The following is a 19,262-nucleotide window of genomic DNA, read 5'->3' as shown; positions in this document are numbered from 1 at the left end:
TGGATGAAAGTCAGAATAACATCACTCTCTCCTGCCTTCTTCTTCAAACCAGCAGAAATCTACAGCATCCTCTGCCTAGTTTCTGGAACTAATCATCCATATTGCAGCTGCAATCCAAAAACACCTAACTTTTTCCCCCTGAAGCAAAGACCAAATCACAGAATGCCTTTGTCATTTTCATTCTGCTTTACTGTAATTCAGTGTGTTTGAATGTGAAAAACATCACAAATGTTCTAGTATAAGGAATGAGCTGTCTGGCTTCTCTGTGGTTTAACTGCTATGCATACATCTTCTCCCTCCTCCAGACCCTCCAGAAGCTTTGAATCCATTCCCAGTGCTATCCCAAGGCTTTGGTCATAGTTTTCCAAACCCACTAAAAGATCAAGTTCAGCAGCTAATCACTGTGTTTCAGTCTGCAAGTTAAGACAGCTTATTTTTTACAAAGCAACACATAATATGAGGTCTAGGAGAGAATGTGACATGGTATCTTCTCCTTCAAACTTTGGATAGAATGAACTTCTTGAAAAGATGAGACGTACTCAACATTTGGTCAGTGTCCAACCACATTGCACGATTCCTTGCTTAACAACATATGCTGCTACCATGCCAAGTGAAACAAGGAGGAAACCTTCCCCACGGGGTCTTCTGGGAGGAGGAAGAGGGATCAAAACCTTGACTGACACTCCCCAAATACCTTTGTGAGACATAAATTCAAAGCCTAAGCAGAAAGATGTTAGGTTTAATTGGTGAAATGCACGTATCTACTTCTGATGCATTAACTCTGTGTTGATCACAGCAATTTCTGAACTCAGAACAAGCAATGGCTTTTAGACTCAAGTCGTTTCAGTGCAGGTTGTATGAAATTACTCTGTTTAATTAATCACTGTTATTTTTCTTTCTGTAAAAATGAACTGTAAATCAGGAGCTTTGAAAATATCTTCTTCTATACACACAACTTTGCTCAAGGTCAGCCCCACATTGCATATAGTCACGCTGTACTGCAGAAAGCTGATAGAAAGCAACCCAACACCTTTCCTGTGCTGCTGTGAAATCCTGTCTGCACTTTCCTATGATGATGCGTATCTGGAGTACAAAAGCACCCATTCCAGCAAGGCTCCCGCAGGTGGCACTAGCTGCTCCTCAGTGCCACACAGGGCTCAGCACATAGTGCTTGCAGCAGAAACTGCCTCTCACTTCTGGCCAGCGTGCCAAGCAGAAGCTATAAATCCATCTAGAGTTCAGATACCCTGCTCATCCTGCTTACAGCTCAAGTCTGGATTTGGTCAACCCGACAGCTAAGCCACTGTATCAACCTTTTGCTTACTTCAAAACTTCCTACCATCAGAAGGAACCACAGTTCTTTTCTACAGCACTAGGCATTTTTCAAATTAGATACACAGATATCACTTCTCTCATGCCTTTGTACATGCTTCCCCCAGAAGCCCGCCCAGGCCTTCACAAAAGTTAAAAACACACACACACAAACAAGAAAAAAAAACAAACAAAAAAAATCCATCAAAGATTGTGTTTTGCTCACACACAGTAGGTCACTCACTTCAGACACTCTCTTTTGAATCTAAGCTTGAGAAAATAGATGGACTCCAGTACTGTGGCTCAGCACAGACCATGCCTGGCATGTGCTCTGATGAAAAACGAGGAAGACCAGGAAAAGTAGCAAGATATTTAGGGACTTAGAGGCAAGTCCCAGCACAGAATGCACGAGTACAGCCATAGCAAGTCATAGCTGCTAAGTACAACTATCATATCACAAAATACTGCTGTCATCTACTCAAAGAAAACTGCTACTCCACAAGAAAGTGTATTCTACACAAACCATTTTCAGAGCAATTTAAGCAATAAGACCATTGTAGTGTATTACACCTAGTTACTCCACAAAACCCAACCAAGAGCATAGTTTTCATTACTGAAATTTATAAATACAGAGATTAAATATTTTAATTGAGTTACCATGACATTGTTTTCTGATTTAATTTTTTAGGTAACAATAGTTCTACTGTTAAGTGCTAGTTAGGGCTACCAAAAAAAAAGTGAATTTGAAACAAACTCATTTAAAAAGAAAACAAATGCCTCAGGCACAGAGAAGAACATGCAGTTCAACATCTTCTTTACTAGAAGAGTTTATATCAAGTACCATTAAATTGTAGCTCTTCAGTAATGCACATATCAAGTGCTGAAATAGCACAAAAAAGCATTATGCACATACACCTCCTACACTGCTAATGAGTCTAAAGGATTTTAGGGTACAAGTCTTCCTATTGCAAGAACAGCCAAATCCATAGCCAAAACCATGACATATGCCGTGACCTTTTCCTTGACAGATTCTCCAGTAGTGTAAGAACTTACACAGCCATTTTATCATGTCACCTGAGGGAGCACAGCCCTTACAAGTTTTAAAAAAAAAAAAAAACAAAAAAAACTGTAAGGTTTTAGTTGATATTTTCACTGCTCACTTCCATCGCCTCTTACAAGATGTTTCTCATGAGAAATACAACTGCAGATGCACTAGGTCACTGTTTTGAATAGACTAAATTCTAGTGAGATGCGCAGCATAAACCCTGCTACTGGGACAAAAGTTCTGGTTTAATAAATTTACAAAAAAGCATTCCACAGCTGGATATGAAGCTGTCAAACCTCAGCAGTAACAAAAGTTGTTTTATAGTGCAGGTGGTTAAGGAAAGGAAACTGAAGAGGAAAGCATTTCAGCAGTGTTGATCTCAGAATTACCCAAGCTCCTTTCCAAAGCTCTGAACTTTTCTGCAATTAGGAAAGATGCTGATTTGGCTGATAAACAGTCATGCAGATGCACACATGTAAAGTTTCCCTCTTTAGTCTTTTCCACATCCAAGTCTTTGGTGCTCAGCAGCTGCAGCTTTAAATTCCTGATTGAGGGCAAGGGCTGCTGCTGCATTGATAAAAAAAAAATAATCCGCAAAACAATTAAAAAGCCAATCAAAGAAACAAACAAGGGCAATAACCCAGCTAGCATCCTAACGGTCATTTTGTAATCCCATTTTCTGTTAGACAGGAAAAACCAAACAAAACCAAAATAACTCCACACTTGTACCTGGCATACATAGTAAAAAGCCCCTGATGCATACTTTCATAGGCTTAATGTCTCCTCCAAATTGCTTTTCTGTTACAGATATTGTGTGGTAGCACTTAAATAGTTCTTTTTTTTGCCTGATGCCTGTGCTTAGGATATCACTACACACTGCCTTGGAAAAAGGCCACTGTTGTGCAAATTCATCAGTTCACCACAGGCTCAAGTAGTGAAGGAAATCAAATCAAAACAGGCTGTGAGGAAGCAAAGCTGTTAGAACACAAAGAATCCAATCAGTGCAAACAAGTCAAATCACAGTGAAAGTAAATTATAATATGCAAAGCCTTAAATTAATTTTAATCCAGTTCTATGTGATGGATAAATTTTAGTGATGAATAACGCCAATGGATTCCAATATATATGAAGAATTTTGTTACTATGGGAGAAACATACATATGGGAGAAAAGTTTCTGTTCACATTTCACCTCCTGGCACTTCCTTTTTGCGTTTCCATTTCTGTTACTGGAAATTTCTTGACACTAAGCTGAGTGTCACACTTATTTTACAGAAAAAGGAAAATAACCTTGCCCTCCCTCCACTTAGTAAGGCCATCAGGCTGCGTATATTATGTATGGTAGTGTCTCCTGAAATCACAACACTGTGATAATAATGAAGGTTTTTCTGGGGTTTGTTTTGTTTTAAATGAAAGCTTTATAACCCTCAAAGAGAAACTTTTGATATTTTAAGGTCAGTAGAAAAGCTAATATCTATGGGACAAACAAAATTCATACGTGTTTTAACTTCATGTAGGGACAGAGTCAAGACGCTGAGACAAGGAACATCATCTTCTTAAATTCATAACCAGTACGTAATGTAAGCCTTGAAACCACGTTCATGGACAACTTGACAAAGAGATAAGGTACATCCAAAAGTAAATACTTAAAGACTACAGAACAACTCAATACTTCTTAAGAATATAGACAAGTCCATTTTAGAGTCAGCTGGTATTTCTTCTCTCTGCTTAAATACATGTTTCTGAAAGCTCCCTATAAAGAAAAGAAAAAAGACAAGACAAACACAAAATGCAGCTCTGCAACAAATCAAAATCAGAGGTTTATATCTCTCACGTGCACATTTTTCAAAGCATCACTACTTTGTTTTTTTCCCAATTTCACTAACAACATAGCAATGAGAATGCATCAAGTCCAGCCAAGCTGTTTTACCTCTTCTATAAAATGCTTGTAATATGTTTGGCTTCATTATATATTTTCAATATATATTTTTATATATATCTTTTATATATATTTTATATGTTTTATACATTCTTATATTTTTATATATTTTATATTTCAATATATATATTTCAATATATATTTGGCTTCATTATATATTTTTCAATATATATTTGGTTTCATTATATATTTTCAAAGAAATAAGTTTAGATCTCATTATATTTAAAAAAAAACAACCACAAAAGATCATACTGACAAAAGACTAAAATGTCAGAGCTGTCCAAAAGGTCTATTTACTTTGATAAAAATTTTCCTAAACAACGTTAATTCCAAGGAAACAAGAGAGAAAGATATTTTCCCCCTCAACTGTAAACTCCTTTGGAGAGCTATAGAGACGGAGGATAAAAAAAAAAAAAAATAAAAATGATACAAAGGAATGTTTGGCTTGGCATTGCTGACATGTGTTCATGAAGGGTAAGCCTACTTAAACCAGGATAATCATTTTACATGTGTATCCTTTACTACGTTTCTTTCCATAAAACACAGTCACTCTATTTTGCAAGAAAAGGAATGGGCACAGATTCACCCTCAGCAGAAGGGCTCCTACGAAAACCATCTATCCTTTTAATTTTTTTCCCTCAACTGCAATTGCCCGAGCATGGTATTTCTGCTGAAATTAGAGGTTTAGACTTGGGCTTGGTAATTAATAAACAAGTAATAGTCAGTTGGCTTTTCCAGAAACTGTCATTTGGATGGCTGGCCAACATAGAGCCATGCATAACAAAGTTACTTACATATACCCTGTGAAACATGTTTTTTACCCACAGCCATAAGAAAAGGTTTAAATAACTTTTTGACTACAGTAAAGTGTAATTAATGAAAGTTTCTGGGGTTTTGTTTTCATCACAGAGCATATAACATTAGGCAACAACACAGAAAATAGCGGTTAAAGTTTTCTGAGCCCTGACATGTTCCAGTTGCCCGAACGCCTAGCCTGGCTGGCCCCCAGTTCTGGCTCAGTCAGCTGATGGCAGGACCACTTCATGCTCCTCCAGCTTTTCCTTCTCCCTGCTTTGAGAATACATACATCTGTGTGTATGTATATATATATACACACACATACATATTTATATACACACTGCACACACATGGAAAAAAAGGAAATTAATAACAGACAAATTAACAGTGCTGTGCACATTCACTTTGTCCAAATGAATGGCCTCATAACTCAGACTGGGACATTTCCTGTAAAAACACTCCATTATTTATTAAGGCACTCTAGAGTGCAACTGTTGAAGCATGGCTTGCAGCCAACATATTTTCTAGAGCCAAAGCTTGCAGTTATCTACAGGACACTGAACAGTTATGATAGAGAAACCAGGACCTTCTCACTGTATGTTAGTTTTAAATAATGTGTCCCCAATTCAGCAGAGCTCTGTAACTGCAAGCTTAGTCCTATTCATTTTTTGTGGCATTGAAATGCACATGCATACTGCAGAGTACAGAGAAACTCTGCAGTTTCAAATAATGCTCATGCTTAATCTCTGACAAACCACAGGCTTTGTATATACATACATAAATATAAATACATGCATATATTCTTTTCATAAGAATGAATATGGAATATAAAATTAAATATGACTAAAAAGAGAGGAAGTTCTTTCACTCACCAATGATCAACACAAGTAGAGAGCCTAGAAGACTAAAAGTGTTAAAAGGGAAATCACACACAGTAACAATCTTTAACCTGCTAAAATTTCCAAAGGAATTTGAATTACCTTCTTGAGAGAAGCAGCTGACGAACTGCTAAATAAACATTTCTTTTGCGTTAAAATGGAGTATTCTCTAGACAAGGAAACTCCCTCTATAATGTCATAAACATACAAAGCTTCTTATCTCTAACATGCTTTCTTCAAAAAGCTGGATTTATTACTAAATGTTGCATCGCCAAATGAAGACCTCCACTGGCCCCAGATGAGAACACTAGCTCCATTCAGAAAAGATACATGGGGAAAAAATAACTTACAAATGTTATAGTTGGAAAGGTGATTTCCTTCAGCTGAATGTTTTTCTCCTTTCTCCATCTAAGTGACATGGTTTGAACAAATCACGTTGTTTGTAAGTAATTCTCCAAGTCCACATTCTCGTCTTTTCACCTTCTTGCACCAATGATGAAGGTCACCTTTCCATTTTAATCGCACTGAAGAGTGAAGCTTTTTCTCCTTCTACATAGTTAGTAGGGAATCAGAAACAAATCATACATTCAGCATCCAGCTTTCCTTGATCCAGCTGGGATGCCAGAATTACTGTTAGAGGGATGTCTTTATCCCCACCAAGTAAAATTTTACTAGATGGATCACATGTAATTCAACAACACTAGAAGGCAGCATAAAGGGTAATAAAGTATTTCATTTCTACCTTGAGAAGATTATGAAAAAGAGCAAACAGCTACATAAAGGAATTCACTTCTTCGTCATAAAGTTAAAACTAATATAATATTCCAATTACGTCAAGAAGTTTCAAAGGACATGTAAAGATTATGCACTGTAGTAGAAGTGTGGTGGGATACTAAGACAACTTCACAACTCATTGTACCTTAAATCCTATAGTAAAACTGTACATGAAATCTAATAGCAATAAGAAACCATCAGAAACACTTGTTTCTTTTTCATAATGTGTATAATCAACAATGTGGTTCCAAATCCAACTAAAATTCACAAGTTACAGTGTTTTCCCACTGGCAATGCAATACCACTCTGCAGTACAATAGAGATGAATGTGTCTTCCCAGCTATGCCAATTTGTGTAAACACAGAACAAATTCAGGCTACAGGAATATCTTTATTTATATTTTTAATGAAGCAAAGCTTTGTATTCTATTGGTCATTTAATCTAGTACTGGAAATCAATACAAATAAGGACAGGGTTGGCATCTCTAAATAGGTCTGACTAAAGTAAATATTCAAGGGGATATTAGTCAAATTGGTACCAAGAGCTTCAGCCAGATTCCAAAGCCTTTTGAATTCTCATAGTGAAGCCCAGTGAATTCAGATGAAAGTTCCTTTTCTTCCACTTTTAAGGGAAGACATAACTTAAGTGAACCTTCTGCAAAACAGCCTCCCAAGTTTAGTAATTGGGGAACAGACCTAAAGCACTGCCAAGTCACACAACTCAGCATTTATAAACCTTAATGGTTTATTCAAATATTAAATACTGATGTACTGAACCAAAAAAACACAGAGGTATTCCAGTAATGCTGTTTCAACTTATGTAATTCCATCCTTGGTACATAAAAATCCCAGTTCCTCCATTCTTGCTGCCTAGCCCACATTTTGTACTCTGAGGGACACAGGCACATGGGGTGCATACTAAGGACACTGAGTTCCTGCTCAATCTGATGAAAAGCACAGCCAGGCAAGATCACCACCTGGCCCTGCCTTGGCTCCGAGATGATGTCAGCCTATTCAGCAGGGCAACAGAGGAAAGAAAAAATGTCCCTGCTCTATTTCAAACACACACAAAGGGCCAAGTATATTACCACAAAAAGCAGGAAACCACTCCATCAACAAATGATGATTCTGCAGCCTCTGAGCCTTACTGCATTTAGGCAAAAGAAGTAAGTAGAGGGAGAAGCATTTGCTCCCTTTAGATTTTGTGACAGTTATTTCCATCTCTCTCACCCTAACCCTGTCACTGTCCCCACACCCCATGCGGAATTCCCAAGGGTATCACCAACCCACTATTGCTTTTTGCCTCACAGTTGCCTCTACGTGCTGACCCACCAGGATATGTCAATTTAGCCAGTTCTGAATTATTCTGTTTTCGTTATATATATCAAAGTATATATCACACCCAAATCATAACAGCAAATATGACAATCTTCTACCAGGCCTGGCAACATTCTTAGACACATCCGAATTTAATGCAGATATAACCCTGTAGAATTGCTACCTCAGGTCACCTATAGAATCATAGAATTGTTAGGGCTGGAAAAGACCTTAAGATCATCTAGTTCCAACCCCCCTGCTATGGGCAGGGCCACTTCATACTAGACTATGCCACCCAAGGCCCTCTCCAATCTGTCCTTGAACTCTGCCAGGGATGGAGCATTCACAACTTCCTTGGGCATCCTGTTCCAGTGCCTCACCATCTTCACAGTAAGGAACTTCTTCCTTACATATAACCTGAACTTCCCCTGTTCCAGTTTAAACCCATTAATCCATGTCCTTCTTATGCTGAGGACACTAGAACTGCACACAGTACTTTAAGTGGGATCTCACAAGAGCAGAGTAGAGGGGCAGGATCACCTCCTTTGACCTGCTGGTCACATTCTTTTTGATGCAGCCCAGGACATGGTTGGCTTTCTGGGCTGCAAGCGCACACTGCCAGCTCATGTCAAGTTTCTTGTCACAGACTTTGCAAAAATTCTCTGAGCATTTTTCTCTTCAATTTTTCTTGAATTTCACTTCAAACTCCAAAGTTTTAAAGAACTCTGAATGAAGAGACAGAGACAGATGCACACATTACAAAAAACAGAACAGGCAGGAAATAAAAATAGACAGCCATACTCTCTGGAGAGCAGAAAACATAATTACATTCAATTGAACTATTCTTCCCTTATACATATTCTACCAGCAGTGGCAGGGTACACTTCTACATTTCAGTCGTGAACTCTAAAATGGATCAGGTATAAATCTTTCAAAAAGCATAACTTTCTGCCTCTATACCTGTGGACACCTTGCTCTGCAACATCTCAGTTCCTGTGTAGCACAACAACTGCTGGATGCCTCCTTTCCCCATGTCAGAGTGAAAGATGTTCCACAAGAAGAGTTCAGAGGCAGCTGCCCAGCTTTCCTGTAGGAAGCAATATGGTCTCATGGCTGTTCCAGAGACAAGTCTGAAGTTTGGGAATCCCTGTGATACCAGCAAGCTAATGCCAGCATGAATTATGAAGCAGAGCCTTAATGGAAGAGAGTTTTTTTGTAGTCTGGGGGCGTTTGAGGGGCTCAGTTTTTATATCAAATTCCAGTACAGTTTAAGCAAAAGCCATTAAAGTTTGGGGAAAAGCTGCAATGAATCATAACTATTAAAAAACAAAGGCCAAATATTTCAGAACTGGTTAGTCATTTACCCTAATTTGTTGTAAATGGGAACCCAGCATACTTGAAAAAAAATAACTACAATGTAGGTTGAAGTAACTACCAAACTCAGAATTATCTGTTCATTTTGTTTTGAGAGTCTTACACCTAAGTGTAAGAAAAGCTCGATCTATTTTAAACCATGTGCCCATGTGGTCCTTCTGTCAAATCATTTTTATTATTTGGCTTTATTTGCAAAACAGATGGGGGGGGGGGGGGAACAACCACAAACAAAATCAAAGAATGAGGTTTGGATTATGTAAGCCCTGGAGGGCTAAATTAACATAACTTTTATAATGTGTCTAGAATAATTTTGCCTTTTTCCAAATTTAACTGCCAGCAAAATTTACAAACTCATCTATTAAATTCATTTGTTATAAAAATTACTAGTTAAAACAGATTACCTGTAACTACCAGCTTCATATCTCTGAAGCTGAAGATTCAGCATATTTCTCTAAGGAAGTAAGTGAACTGCTCCACTTTTCAGAGAAGCAATTACAAAACCATAATTTTCCTTTTCCAATTTAAGCATGTATTAAAACTGAAATAGTAAAGTCCGCTTCAACCACATGCATGTTTTGTGGGCTTTTACTGCAGTTTTGCTCTTTTTTCTGCCCTGCAAGTACTCTATCAAAGATCTACTTTAACTGATGCAGCAGAGTGCTTATTGGGCAAGATTATAAAACACCAAGAGCAATAAAGGCTTTCAACCTTTTAACTAAAATAAATGAAAAAAAACCATGCATTAGAAAGAACACTAAAATGCTGTACAGATTCAGAACTGGAAGGAGATGGCACACAGGTTCCACAGTGCCTGATTACCTGGCAGTGGTTTACATCCCACTTTTCCTCTGGGCTGCTTGTGCCTGCGCCCCAGGAGGGCTGTGCTCGGCTTTGGAATAAGTGTGAGCCTGCTATTGTAGACCACAGTGAAAACCCTACTCCAAACAGCATGAATTAAGCACTGACACTTTGAAATACATTTTGAAAGCCTTCAACCCTTTCGTTCATCCTATCATAGCAAAAGGCCATGGACACTGGCATCTTCAAGACATCTACCATGAACAGCATCTTTGCAATCCTAGATTAGCATATAAGAATCATAAAGGCAAAATGATTTGTTTACTTTTAGTGACATAGATCAATGTCAGGAAGTACAATACTATAGAGATATTAAAATATTTGTGTTACAACTATTTATAAATAAAAGCATGTTTACATTATGCTTTCCACACACATGAAATGAAGTTCAGAGAGGGAACTCATATATCTGTACTGCCAATTCATTTTAAGGAAATGCCCAGCTACTAATCTTACTTCCAGCAAGCATGCAGCAGACTTGTGTGCCTCATCTTGAGAACCAATATCCAAGCAAGTAGGCTCGTGCAGGTGAATTTCATGCCTCTGTCATTTATAGTTATTTACACTACAGAATGTACTCAAGTATCAATATTCTTACATCTGATAAAGGTACAGATAAGACAAACTATGATTTGACAATCTCAAGAAACATACCTTACTTTCAGTGTGGAAAAGTTGTAAAACAGCTTTATGAGAATTACTGTTTCAGGCATCTAAACTACATCTTGGGTTACAACCTAGGTACATGGAATGAATAGCAAGAGGGACAATGAGCTGTGAACTCATCTGATTATCTCACATGCCCTGTTGCACCACAGCAGATGAAGCACAATGGCACTTGTGTGTGGCTCCTCCACTCCACAGAGTGAAAAGTGCTTAGGGTTTTTGCTTATCATCTCTTTTGTGAAGTGTGGGAATTGAATCAAAGCTGTTCTCAGGTATGGAAAACAGATAACAACATTGAATGGTAAGTTTGGTTGGTAGTGATTTTTAAAATTCGTTTGTGCTGAGCATCTCACTCCACTGGACAAGCAGTAAACTTCCACCCCTGGAAGATAGTCCTCACACACTCACACACTCACACACACACACACACACACAATTACATGTATTTTATAGTTTCATCCAGCATGTTACCGCAGGCATGGCTGTGTCTGTTGAAGGCTGCTGGACATTAACAACCCAGCAGATGGTCATTACTCCAAACTCCCCACCCTCCATCATCATTAATTCAGTTGCGAACTCATTTCAAGGGGCTAGCCCCAATTCATAAAGAACTCATTGTCCTGGCCAAATTAATATCTTTAGATCTTGTACTACCAGGTGTGCCTCAGAGAGACAATAACATTTTAAATTATAATGTGCTGCTTAAAGTCCACTTCAGTGTCATTTCTCATAAAACTATGTACATATTCCCAAAAATAAACACAGAAAACTCTGTATTTTTGGTTTATATTCTAGACAGATTTGGAACAAGTGTCCTCAATTATCCTGCAACCCACTTGATCAAAGGCTCTTTACTCTGAGACTAAAAGTGGCACATAGTCTTTTGAAAAGTTTCACTTCACCCTGAAAATGAATACAACCTCAACACAGATGTATCCAATAGAGACAGGCAGTTACGGTGCCCATTACATAAGCAACACAATTTAGACTAATAGTAATAATAATAAAGAGGACAAATCAAATTTGTAAGAATTGGAGTAGATCAACTTCATTGATAAGACAGCAGTAAAAGTTTTAATACACGTCAAATGGGGAACAAAAAGTGAATAATTTGGCATAACTTGAGCTGTGTCATGGCTGACATTCGTAACCCTAATTAAAATAAATAAAAAATAAAAACCACCACAACAACCAAAGCCAAACAGAGACAGAACTTTCCAGAGACAATATTCACTTCAGACTTTAATTATATTGTTCTTTTTCCGTGGAACTAAACCATATTTTCTTAAAATCATGTATCTCAGAAACTTCTCTTGCTGATCATTTCATTGAAAACTTTGTTTGTGTGAAATGCTCTGTTTCCAATAAATTCCAACAAAATATTTTGGCTGAAAAATTCCCAACTGGTTTCACTTTTTAAATCATTCCCCAGGTGAAAGTCAAAGGCCTTTCCATACTTAAAATGTTACACTGTATATTTTAAAAGATACACGCTCACCCTCCTACTGGTACAAACCAAGGAACATCAGTGTTCAAACCTGTACGTATGGAGGGTACTTTTCCTATTTCCACATGGAAGAAACATACGTAACAATCATGATTCAAAGGTCTTTCCTAGTCTACCTTGAAAACAGGATTAGAAACTAAACTTCCAACAGCCTTTAACCTTCAGCTGAGCACAGAAAACTCAAATACAAAGTATACAACTATGTTTACAAACTAACTTCACACATCTAAATTACAGAGGTATTCAAGGCCATGTGGTTCTGGGCTGCCTGACCTAGCTGATGTCCCTGCTCAGTGCAGGGGGGGTTGAACTAGATGACCTCTGAAGGTCCCTTCCAACCCAAACTATTCTATGATTCTATGCAGTAAACAAAGTATACTTCAGGCTGGATTTACCCTTGAAGTACAGTTTACAGCCATTACTAAAGGAAAGCAGAGCTCAAACGTCTGCGGGGGTGGCAAACACACTTGGGAGGCAACAAGGGAGCAAGGGAGAAAGGGGAATATTTAATTTTTTTTAAAGGAAAACAAGGAAAGAAAGGAAAAATCACAGCCATGTCTCCTGTCAAATTCCATAGTAGTACATTTCTTAATTACAGAAGAAACTCACAAATCAAGAACAAAGCATCATTTGATGTACTGGACTTATGTGACCAAAGCCAAGTATGCAAAGATGGGTAGATGGGTTAAGGTTGTTTATTTTTTTTTCATGTATTAAATATTTGTTAAATTCCTGCCTAACATAACTAATAAAAATAATTACTTTTACAAAGGGTCAAGTGGACAGAACATAATTCTCCCAGAAGGAAGCCAGATGTTTAGTATCCTCAAAGGAATATCCATACTGATTAAAGCAGTAGCTAATCTTTATTTTAGAGGTTGAAAAGTTTATTTTACTGAACAGCTATGTACCATGCTTTAATACCTGCCTGAACAGAACAGGTATTTTTAATAGGATTTTGGGTTGCGTGTATAGTTATCAATGCTCCAATACTCAAGGAGCCGTTTTTCAAAATTATGTAAAACAACATATAGTCCTGCTGTATGTCACGTATTGCATCTTTACCTCAGGATGAAAGAGGTCACATCTGTTCCCAAAGCCAGGCTTCCATAATAAAAACAGTTTAGCAAACTTCTTTGTAGCAATTTGAATGCATCAAGTCAAATAGATATTCAAGTGTTTCATGTGAGTCACGCAAGAGGTGCATCAATGTAGTACTTAGAATTGCAAATATCTCAAATTAACAGTTGATTTTCATTCTTAAACTTACCATAATGCATTAAGAGATCCATAAAAAGGAATTTGCAAAGACTTGAGCAAATAGATTTGAACTGATTCTGTGGGGTTTTCCCGTATTACTTGGTTGGTGCCATGACTAATATTTAGCTACAACACAATGCTTGCCAACAGATGTAAGATAAGCCTGAAATCCTATGGGGATACGCTAAATGTTTAAAAGGCTTTGGAAGCATGAACAGGGTCTCTGTGTATCTCACTCAGAAAGCAAAAGGATTATTCAGTTGCTTAAATTACCCTTACACACACAAAAGAAGAGCAACTTTACCACTAGAAAGAAGGGGGGAAACCACCCAATTTAAAATGGGTTTTCTGGAACCTGTTTTCACATTTTCTGGAGTTTGATCTGATCAGGGAAAAGCAGCAATTACAGAAGTTTACACCTTATCTGTGCTGGATAATTATGTAGTTGATTACTCCACATTGTCTAAAAATTTGAAGTGAGGGTGAAATTCAGATCAAAGAAAGGGTCACAGTTTTGATGTCCATTTTGCCAACACCATGCATCACTAGGGCATTAATTGCAGAATAATCCATTTATGGTATCATGAATTTTGTATTCAGCTATGTCAATGTTCACCTACAGCACAGTACATTCTTGTTTGCTTTTCCCATCTCTAGTAGAGATTTTGAAAAAACTGTTTAGCTTCCAGCTAAATGGCATCTTATGGGTATCAAGTTGTTCACCTCAGTACCTCCTATGTTAAGTGAGAGGGATCCTCTCTTAAGAGGGCAGGGAAAGAGCAGCTCTTGGGATACCAAGTGACAAGAAAGAGCTGAAAAAACCCTGTCAATTTTATCGAACACATATCAGAAACCACCAAGATAGGTGGCAGCACTTCACAGGTTGCTTACTTTATTTAACCAGTTTCATCCAATCTCAACATAAGCACTATGGGTTTAATTACCAAAATATTTAGCCTGCGCAAAAAGCAGAGTACTGGCACCTTGCTTACAAGAAACGCCACAATTAAATAAGATAAAAATAACTAACAAAGGACAACAAAGTTAAGTGATAAGGATTCAGATTTACATAGCTCTTAAAGTTGACTGTTTTTAAAGCATTTTGTGTGGCAAGAGAGAACAAAAAGATTCCCTGCCAAGACACACTTGGTTTGCACAGAGCACATCCCATTTTCACTTGCTTCTTTAGAATACAGGAATCAGAAAGAAAAAAAATGTGGAAAAATTGTGGCTGTTGTGCTGCAGAGGACCAGCTGTAATACACTCCACTTCTATCCAATACCTACTTCACCCAGATGCTCCAGCAGCCTCTCTCAATCGTTTCCCCAGTCATCTGTGTTCCTCACCTTCAAGTCCCCTTCTCTCAGCCGAACTCCCTCCTATATTTCATCATTCATCTGACCCCAAAATTTCACTCTCTGAAGTCTGTAAAGCCATGTAAGTAGATTCCCTTGGGTTCATCCCTACGCCCTCTCCCAGGGAGCAGAAGCACACCATGAAACTCCCCAGCCAGATCCTCAGCACTCCCAAGAGTTATGCTGCAACACATCAAGCAAAAGATGTTCGAGCAGGAGATGGACAAGGATATAACAGACTTAGAAACTGCATCCTAGAAACTGTCATGAAACCTGCATGAATGCCTAAGTTTTAGGGTCTTTGGTATGAGTGCTATTTCATTTCACCTCTTCCCCAGAAGAACTGGTTTTCACTGTGATTTGGGAGTGTTACACCTACAATGCAGTGACTATAATATAAAGACACCACTCATTACCTACAACATGAAATCAAAACGTAGACCATTCCAGAAGTCTTTGTAAGATTTTGGTTGGGTGGGTTTTGTGTGTGTGTAAAATACACTTATTTGGAAAAAATATATAAACAAGTCTTTCTATTCCAGCATGCAACTTGTTTTCTGCTCTGGCAACACCTGTGACAAAGGAACAAAACTGTCACATGTCACCCATACCCGCTTTAACTATTCCTGAACATGACAGAAAAAAAAAGTAGTCTTCAAGACAGTTTCACTGCTGTACAGGATGCTCAGCAGAAAACAACAGATGTGCTATAATCACTACTGCCCATTCATTTCCTTTCTGTTAGAAGGAAAGCAGCAGTCATCAATTAAGAACCCCTATCTACTGGACGCAAAAGGAAGTATACACTTTTCCTTGGTCATTTGACCGTAACAATAGAAGATGGCAGTGGGAAAGGACCGACTGCTCTCAGCAAGCATGGGGGGAAGATGAAGTGAGTGAGGATTCTGGGATTATTATTTTTTTATATATATTTATTCAGTTCCTTAAGATACATAGGTTTAAAAAATAAATCACTTTTTAAATAAATGAGAGATTATACAAAATCCTAATCATATTATTCCTTAAATACTTCAGACAATTCATTTAATGTTTTTCACAGTGGAAAATCCCAAGCATATGAACTGAGAAGCAGCATTTAGAAAAGTTGTTATAAATGAACAAAGCTTTTTTTTTTCAAATAGTTATCACAATTTCTATAAAACCATTTATCTAAATGTACTAAGTATTTAGACTTTTAATATGTCACTGGCATAAGTTATTTGGATTAATATTTTTAAGAAATCTAGTCACATCCTTGGATTCTTCTGTTAAAGATTACCTTCATTGGTCAGCTTCATTACTCTGAACTAGAATGACAGCTTTCATAAAACTGCCAATAACAGAAAACCCTACAGATGCACTTTATATTATGTCTGTTTCAGTCTGACTACACAAAGGGTTTTGAGGAAACTTATTAAAAGTTGCTAGCTTTAATTAAGGTATTAGGCCCTAATTTAACATGATAAATTAAAACCCAAATATCCCATGGATACTAATGCAACAACTCTAAGAACCTGGTATCTGCTTCCCATAACAGGAAAGCTTTATAAAGCCTTCACAATCCAACTGAACCCCTATTTCTGCCCTGTACCTCTGCTCCATTGCACACCAAAAATAGAGTCGATTTAGAGAAAAGCTCACACGTGGGCACACATCATTCTTCTCCACCCCCACACAGCTTTGCAAGCCCTCATGCCACGAAAGACATGGCCTAAACAAAGCACTCAGTGATGTGCAGATGCTCGGGGAATTCTCTTTTGTGTAGTGACTTTCAGTGTAAACACGCTGCATATTAAAACTCATCCTGAATTGTTAGAACAAAGTATATTGATCTGATGTTTTCTTCTCTGATTCAACACAGCATGATTGTAAGAACTGCCAATGACCATTTTCATTCTTTTCAAAGATTAGCATATTCTAAATACAAACATATTGAAACAATTAAAAATAAACAATAGTGTTATAGAACTCAAATAGTTAATAGCAAAATATAAACATATTTCATAAAATGTCTCCTGCACCACCTCCAAAAGTTTTTCAGAATGAAAATATTCTTAGAACCTCCAGATTTAATTCTGGCACATGAAGCACATTTGGCAAAATTACTGGCGGTTATCTGGTACAGATTTTATATTCGTCCCTGAAAGCTGCATCTGCCCAAACCGTTCTGCTATTGTTTTTACAGAACACCACTCCTCATATTTTAGGTTTCTTCCTTTTTCCCATGCTACTAATTCCTTACTAAATGTACTTCATCTAGTCCTTGAATGCCTTATCCTGCTAGTTGATACATTCCCACACACTCCAGTTTTGTTGATACAACAATTTTCTGAAGCACTTCACAGTGAACGCTTGTCTGCCATGGATCCCAGAGAGTCTTAGGAAATCCTCTGCCTCTCAGGACACATGCACAAGCCATGTTATCTCAGCTTTCAATTATAAAAAAAAAGGTTACTCAAGTCAGATGGTCTGGTTTAGCTTTTCTCTTCATCATGAAAACACATTAAAATTACTGCAACTCAAAACCAAGGCCAAGCAGCACATTTGAAATTAAATGGAAATCAGACAGGGAGGGGAGAGTTTGTGCAAATAGTTCACTTTTTAAGGCCACTAGGCAAATACTCCACATGCATTTGGATATGCACAAATCTCCAGCTAAATAACTGAATTGATTTGCTGTGTGGAACCTAGGAATATACAACTCTCAACATCTGTGGAACAAAAAAATTTCTAGCAATTAAATATCAGCAAATAACAGACAATTAGTGTCCTGAATTTAGGTCATGCCGATTATTTTTCTCTGGTGCATGTTAAAACATGCAGCCTTATTCAAATCTTGCTATTCTTAGCAAATCCTGAAGAGGAATTTCTGGTCTTTCTTCTCTCAGTCTCTGCAAAATGCTTTCCTACTTACAGAGACTCTTCTCCCTTGAATTCAAAGGAAAGTAAGACCTTGCTAATGTTTGTCAGATGTAAGCTTCAGCTGAATGTTATACAGTTCTGCTAGTGTGTATCTATTAAAGCTATGCAATCTCAAAGCATTGGATCTGACACAAAGTTGCCACTCTCCTAAAATTTTATAAACATTTAAACACAACTGGATCATTAATACATACTACAAAATTATTTACAAGCCCCACTATCAGTAGGGTAAAATAATAAGTATTACCAATTAGTGGTCTAATCTAGCATATCAGTATTACCTCTGCAGGTCACAGAAGCCAGAGTGGCAATTAACATAATGCACTTTTAAAAATCATTTTATTTTAAACTAACCCATGCTGTGCTTGTTTCAGCATTAGCACTGGAAGGAGTGAAGTAGGTTATTTATAAGTCACTGAGTTTCTCCACAAAGCAGTGTCTGTGCTGCCACCTACAAAGCCCATCACTGAACATCTGCTTTCTTCAGACTCCTCTGGGTTGGTACAAGGACTGAGGAGTAAAGGATGGAGAAAAGAACCTTGCCTAACACCCTCTTCTTCTTTAAAATCTCCTGTGGAATCTCCTGACAGCCCTACGGTGATTTCTGGAATGTCAACTTGTTTCAGATAATCAAATGAGTGAAATAAGTTATTACAATCAAGTTACATTTCCATGGCATCTAAACCTGATTTTCCTATGCTTTCAGGTTTCCAGGTCCCCCAAGACTTCCAGATAGTAACAGTACATAAACTAAACTAAACCCTAAAAAAAATAAACTATGAAAGATCAGTTTCCTCTCAAAATGACATATAGTAACATAGGAAGTATCAGGAGACCATAGAAGTTCAAAATTGCCCAAGCCCCATGGAAAACCCTTGTTTCTCCATGAAAGTGGCTCTTCTGCTTCCAAAAAGAATCAAGCAACAAAACTAAAAGCTACAGACTTTTATCAAAACTTCCATTACAGAAACAGTGCTGAAGCTGAAGACATAACCTCCCCTACCTGCTTAGATCCCCAAAAAATCTGATTTAATTAGCATAAAAACCCACTAGCATGCACAGCAAGAAAACCCACTATCTTGCCTAGCCAACATTTCAGGCCTATACAGTATGGTGACCGGTGGATTTGCATCCTAAGCAGCCTCATGGTCAACTTGGGTATGTTCACTGAACATCAGCAATAATCAGTAATCACTTCAGCCAGAAGCACAAACACCATCTCCTATTAAAAATCAATAAATAAAAAATAAAACTTTAAAAT

General features: G+C 37.6%; 1 protein-coding gene across 4 annotated transcripts in view; it reads right to left on the bottom strand.

Moving 5' to 3' along the window:
* The window catches only part of PLEKHG1 (pleckstrin homology and RhoGEF domain containing G1), a 137,112-nt gene that overhangs the window by 101,367 nt on the left and 16,483 nt on the right, over positions 1-19,262 (bottom strand). The gene's annotated exons all lie outside the window — the stretch shown is intronic.

This window comes from Pezoporus occidentalis, unplaced genomic scaffold (genome assembly GCF_034315485.1).
Source record: "Pezoporus occidentalis ecotype Australia unplaced genomic scaffold, CSIRO_AGI_Poc_V1 ctg7, whole genome shotgun sequence".
In the NCBI taxonomy this organism is placed as follows: Eukaryota; Metazoa; Chordata; class Aves; order Psittaciformes; family Psittacidae; genus Pezoporus; species Pezoporus occidentalis.
The sequence above is the reverse complement of the archived record's forward strand: the minus strand, read 5'-3'. Positions and strand labels throughout refer to the sequence as shown.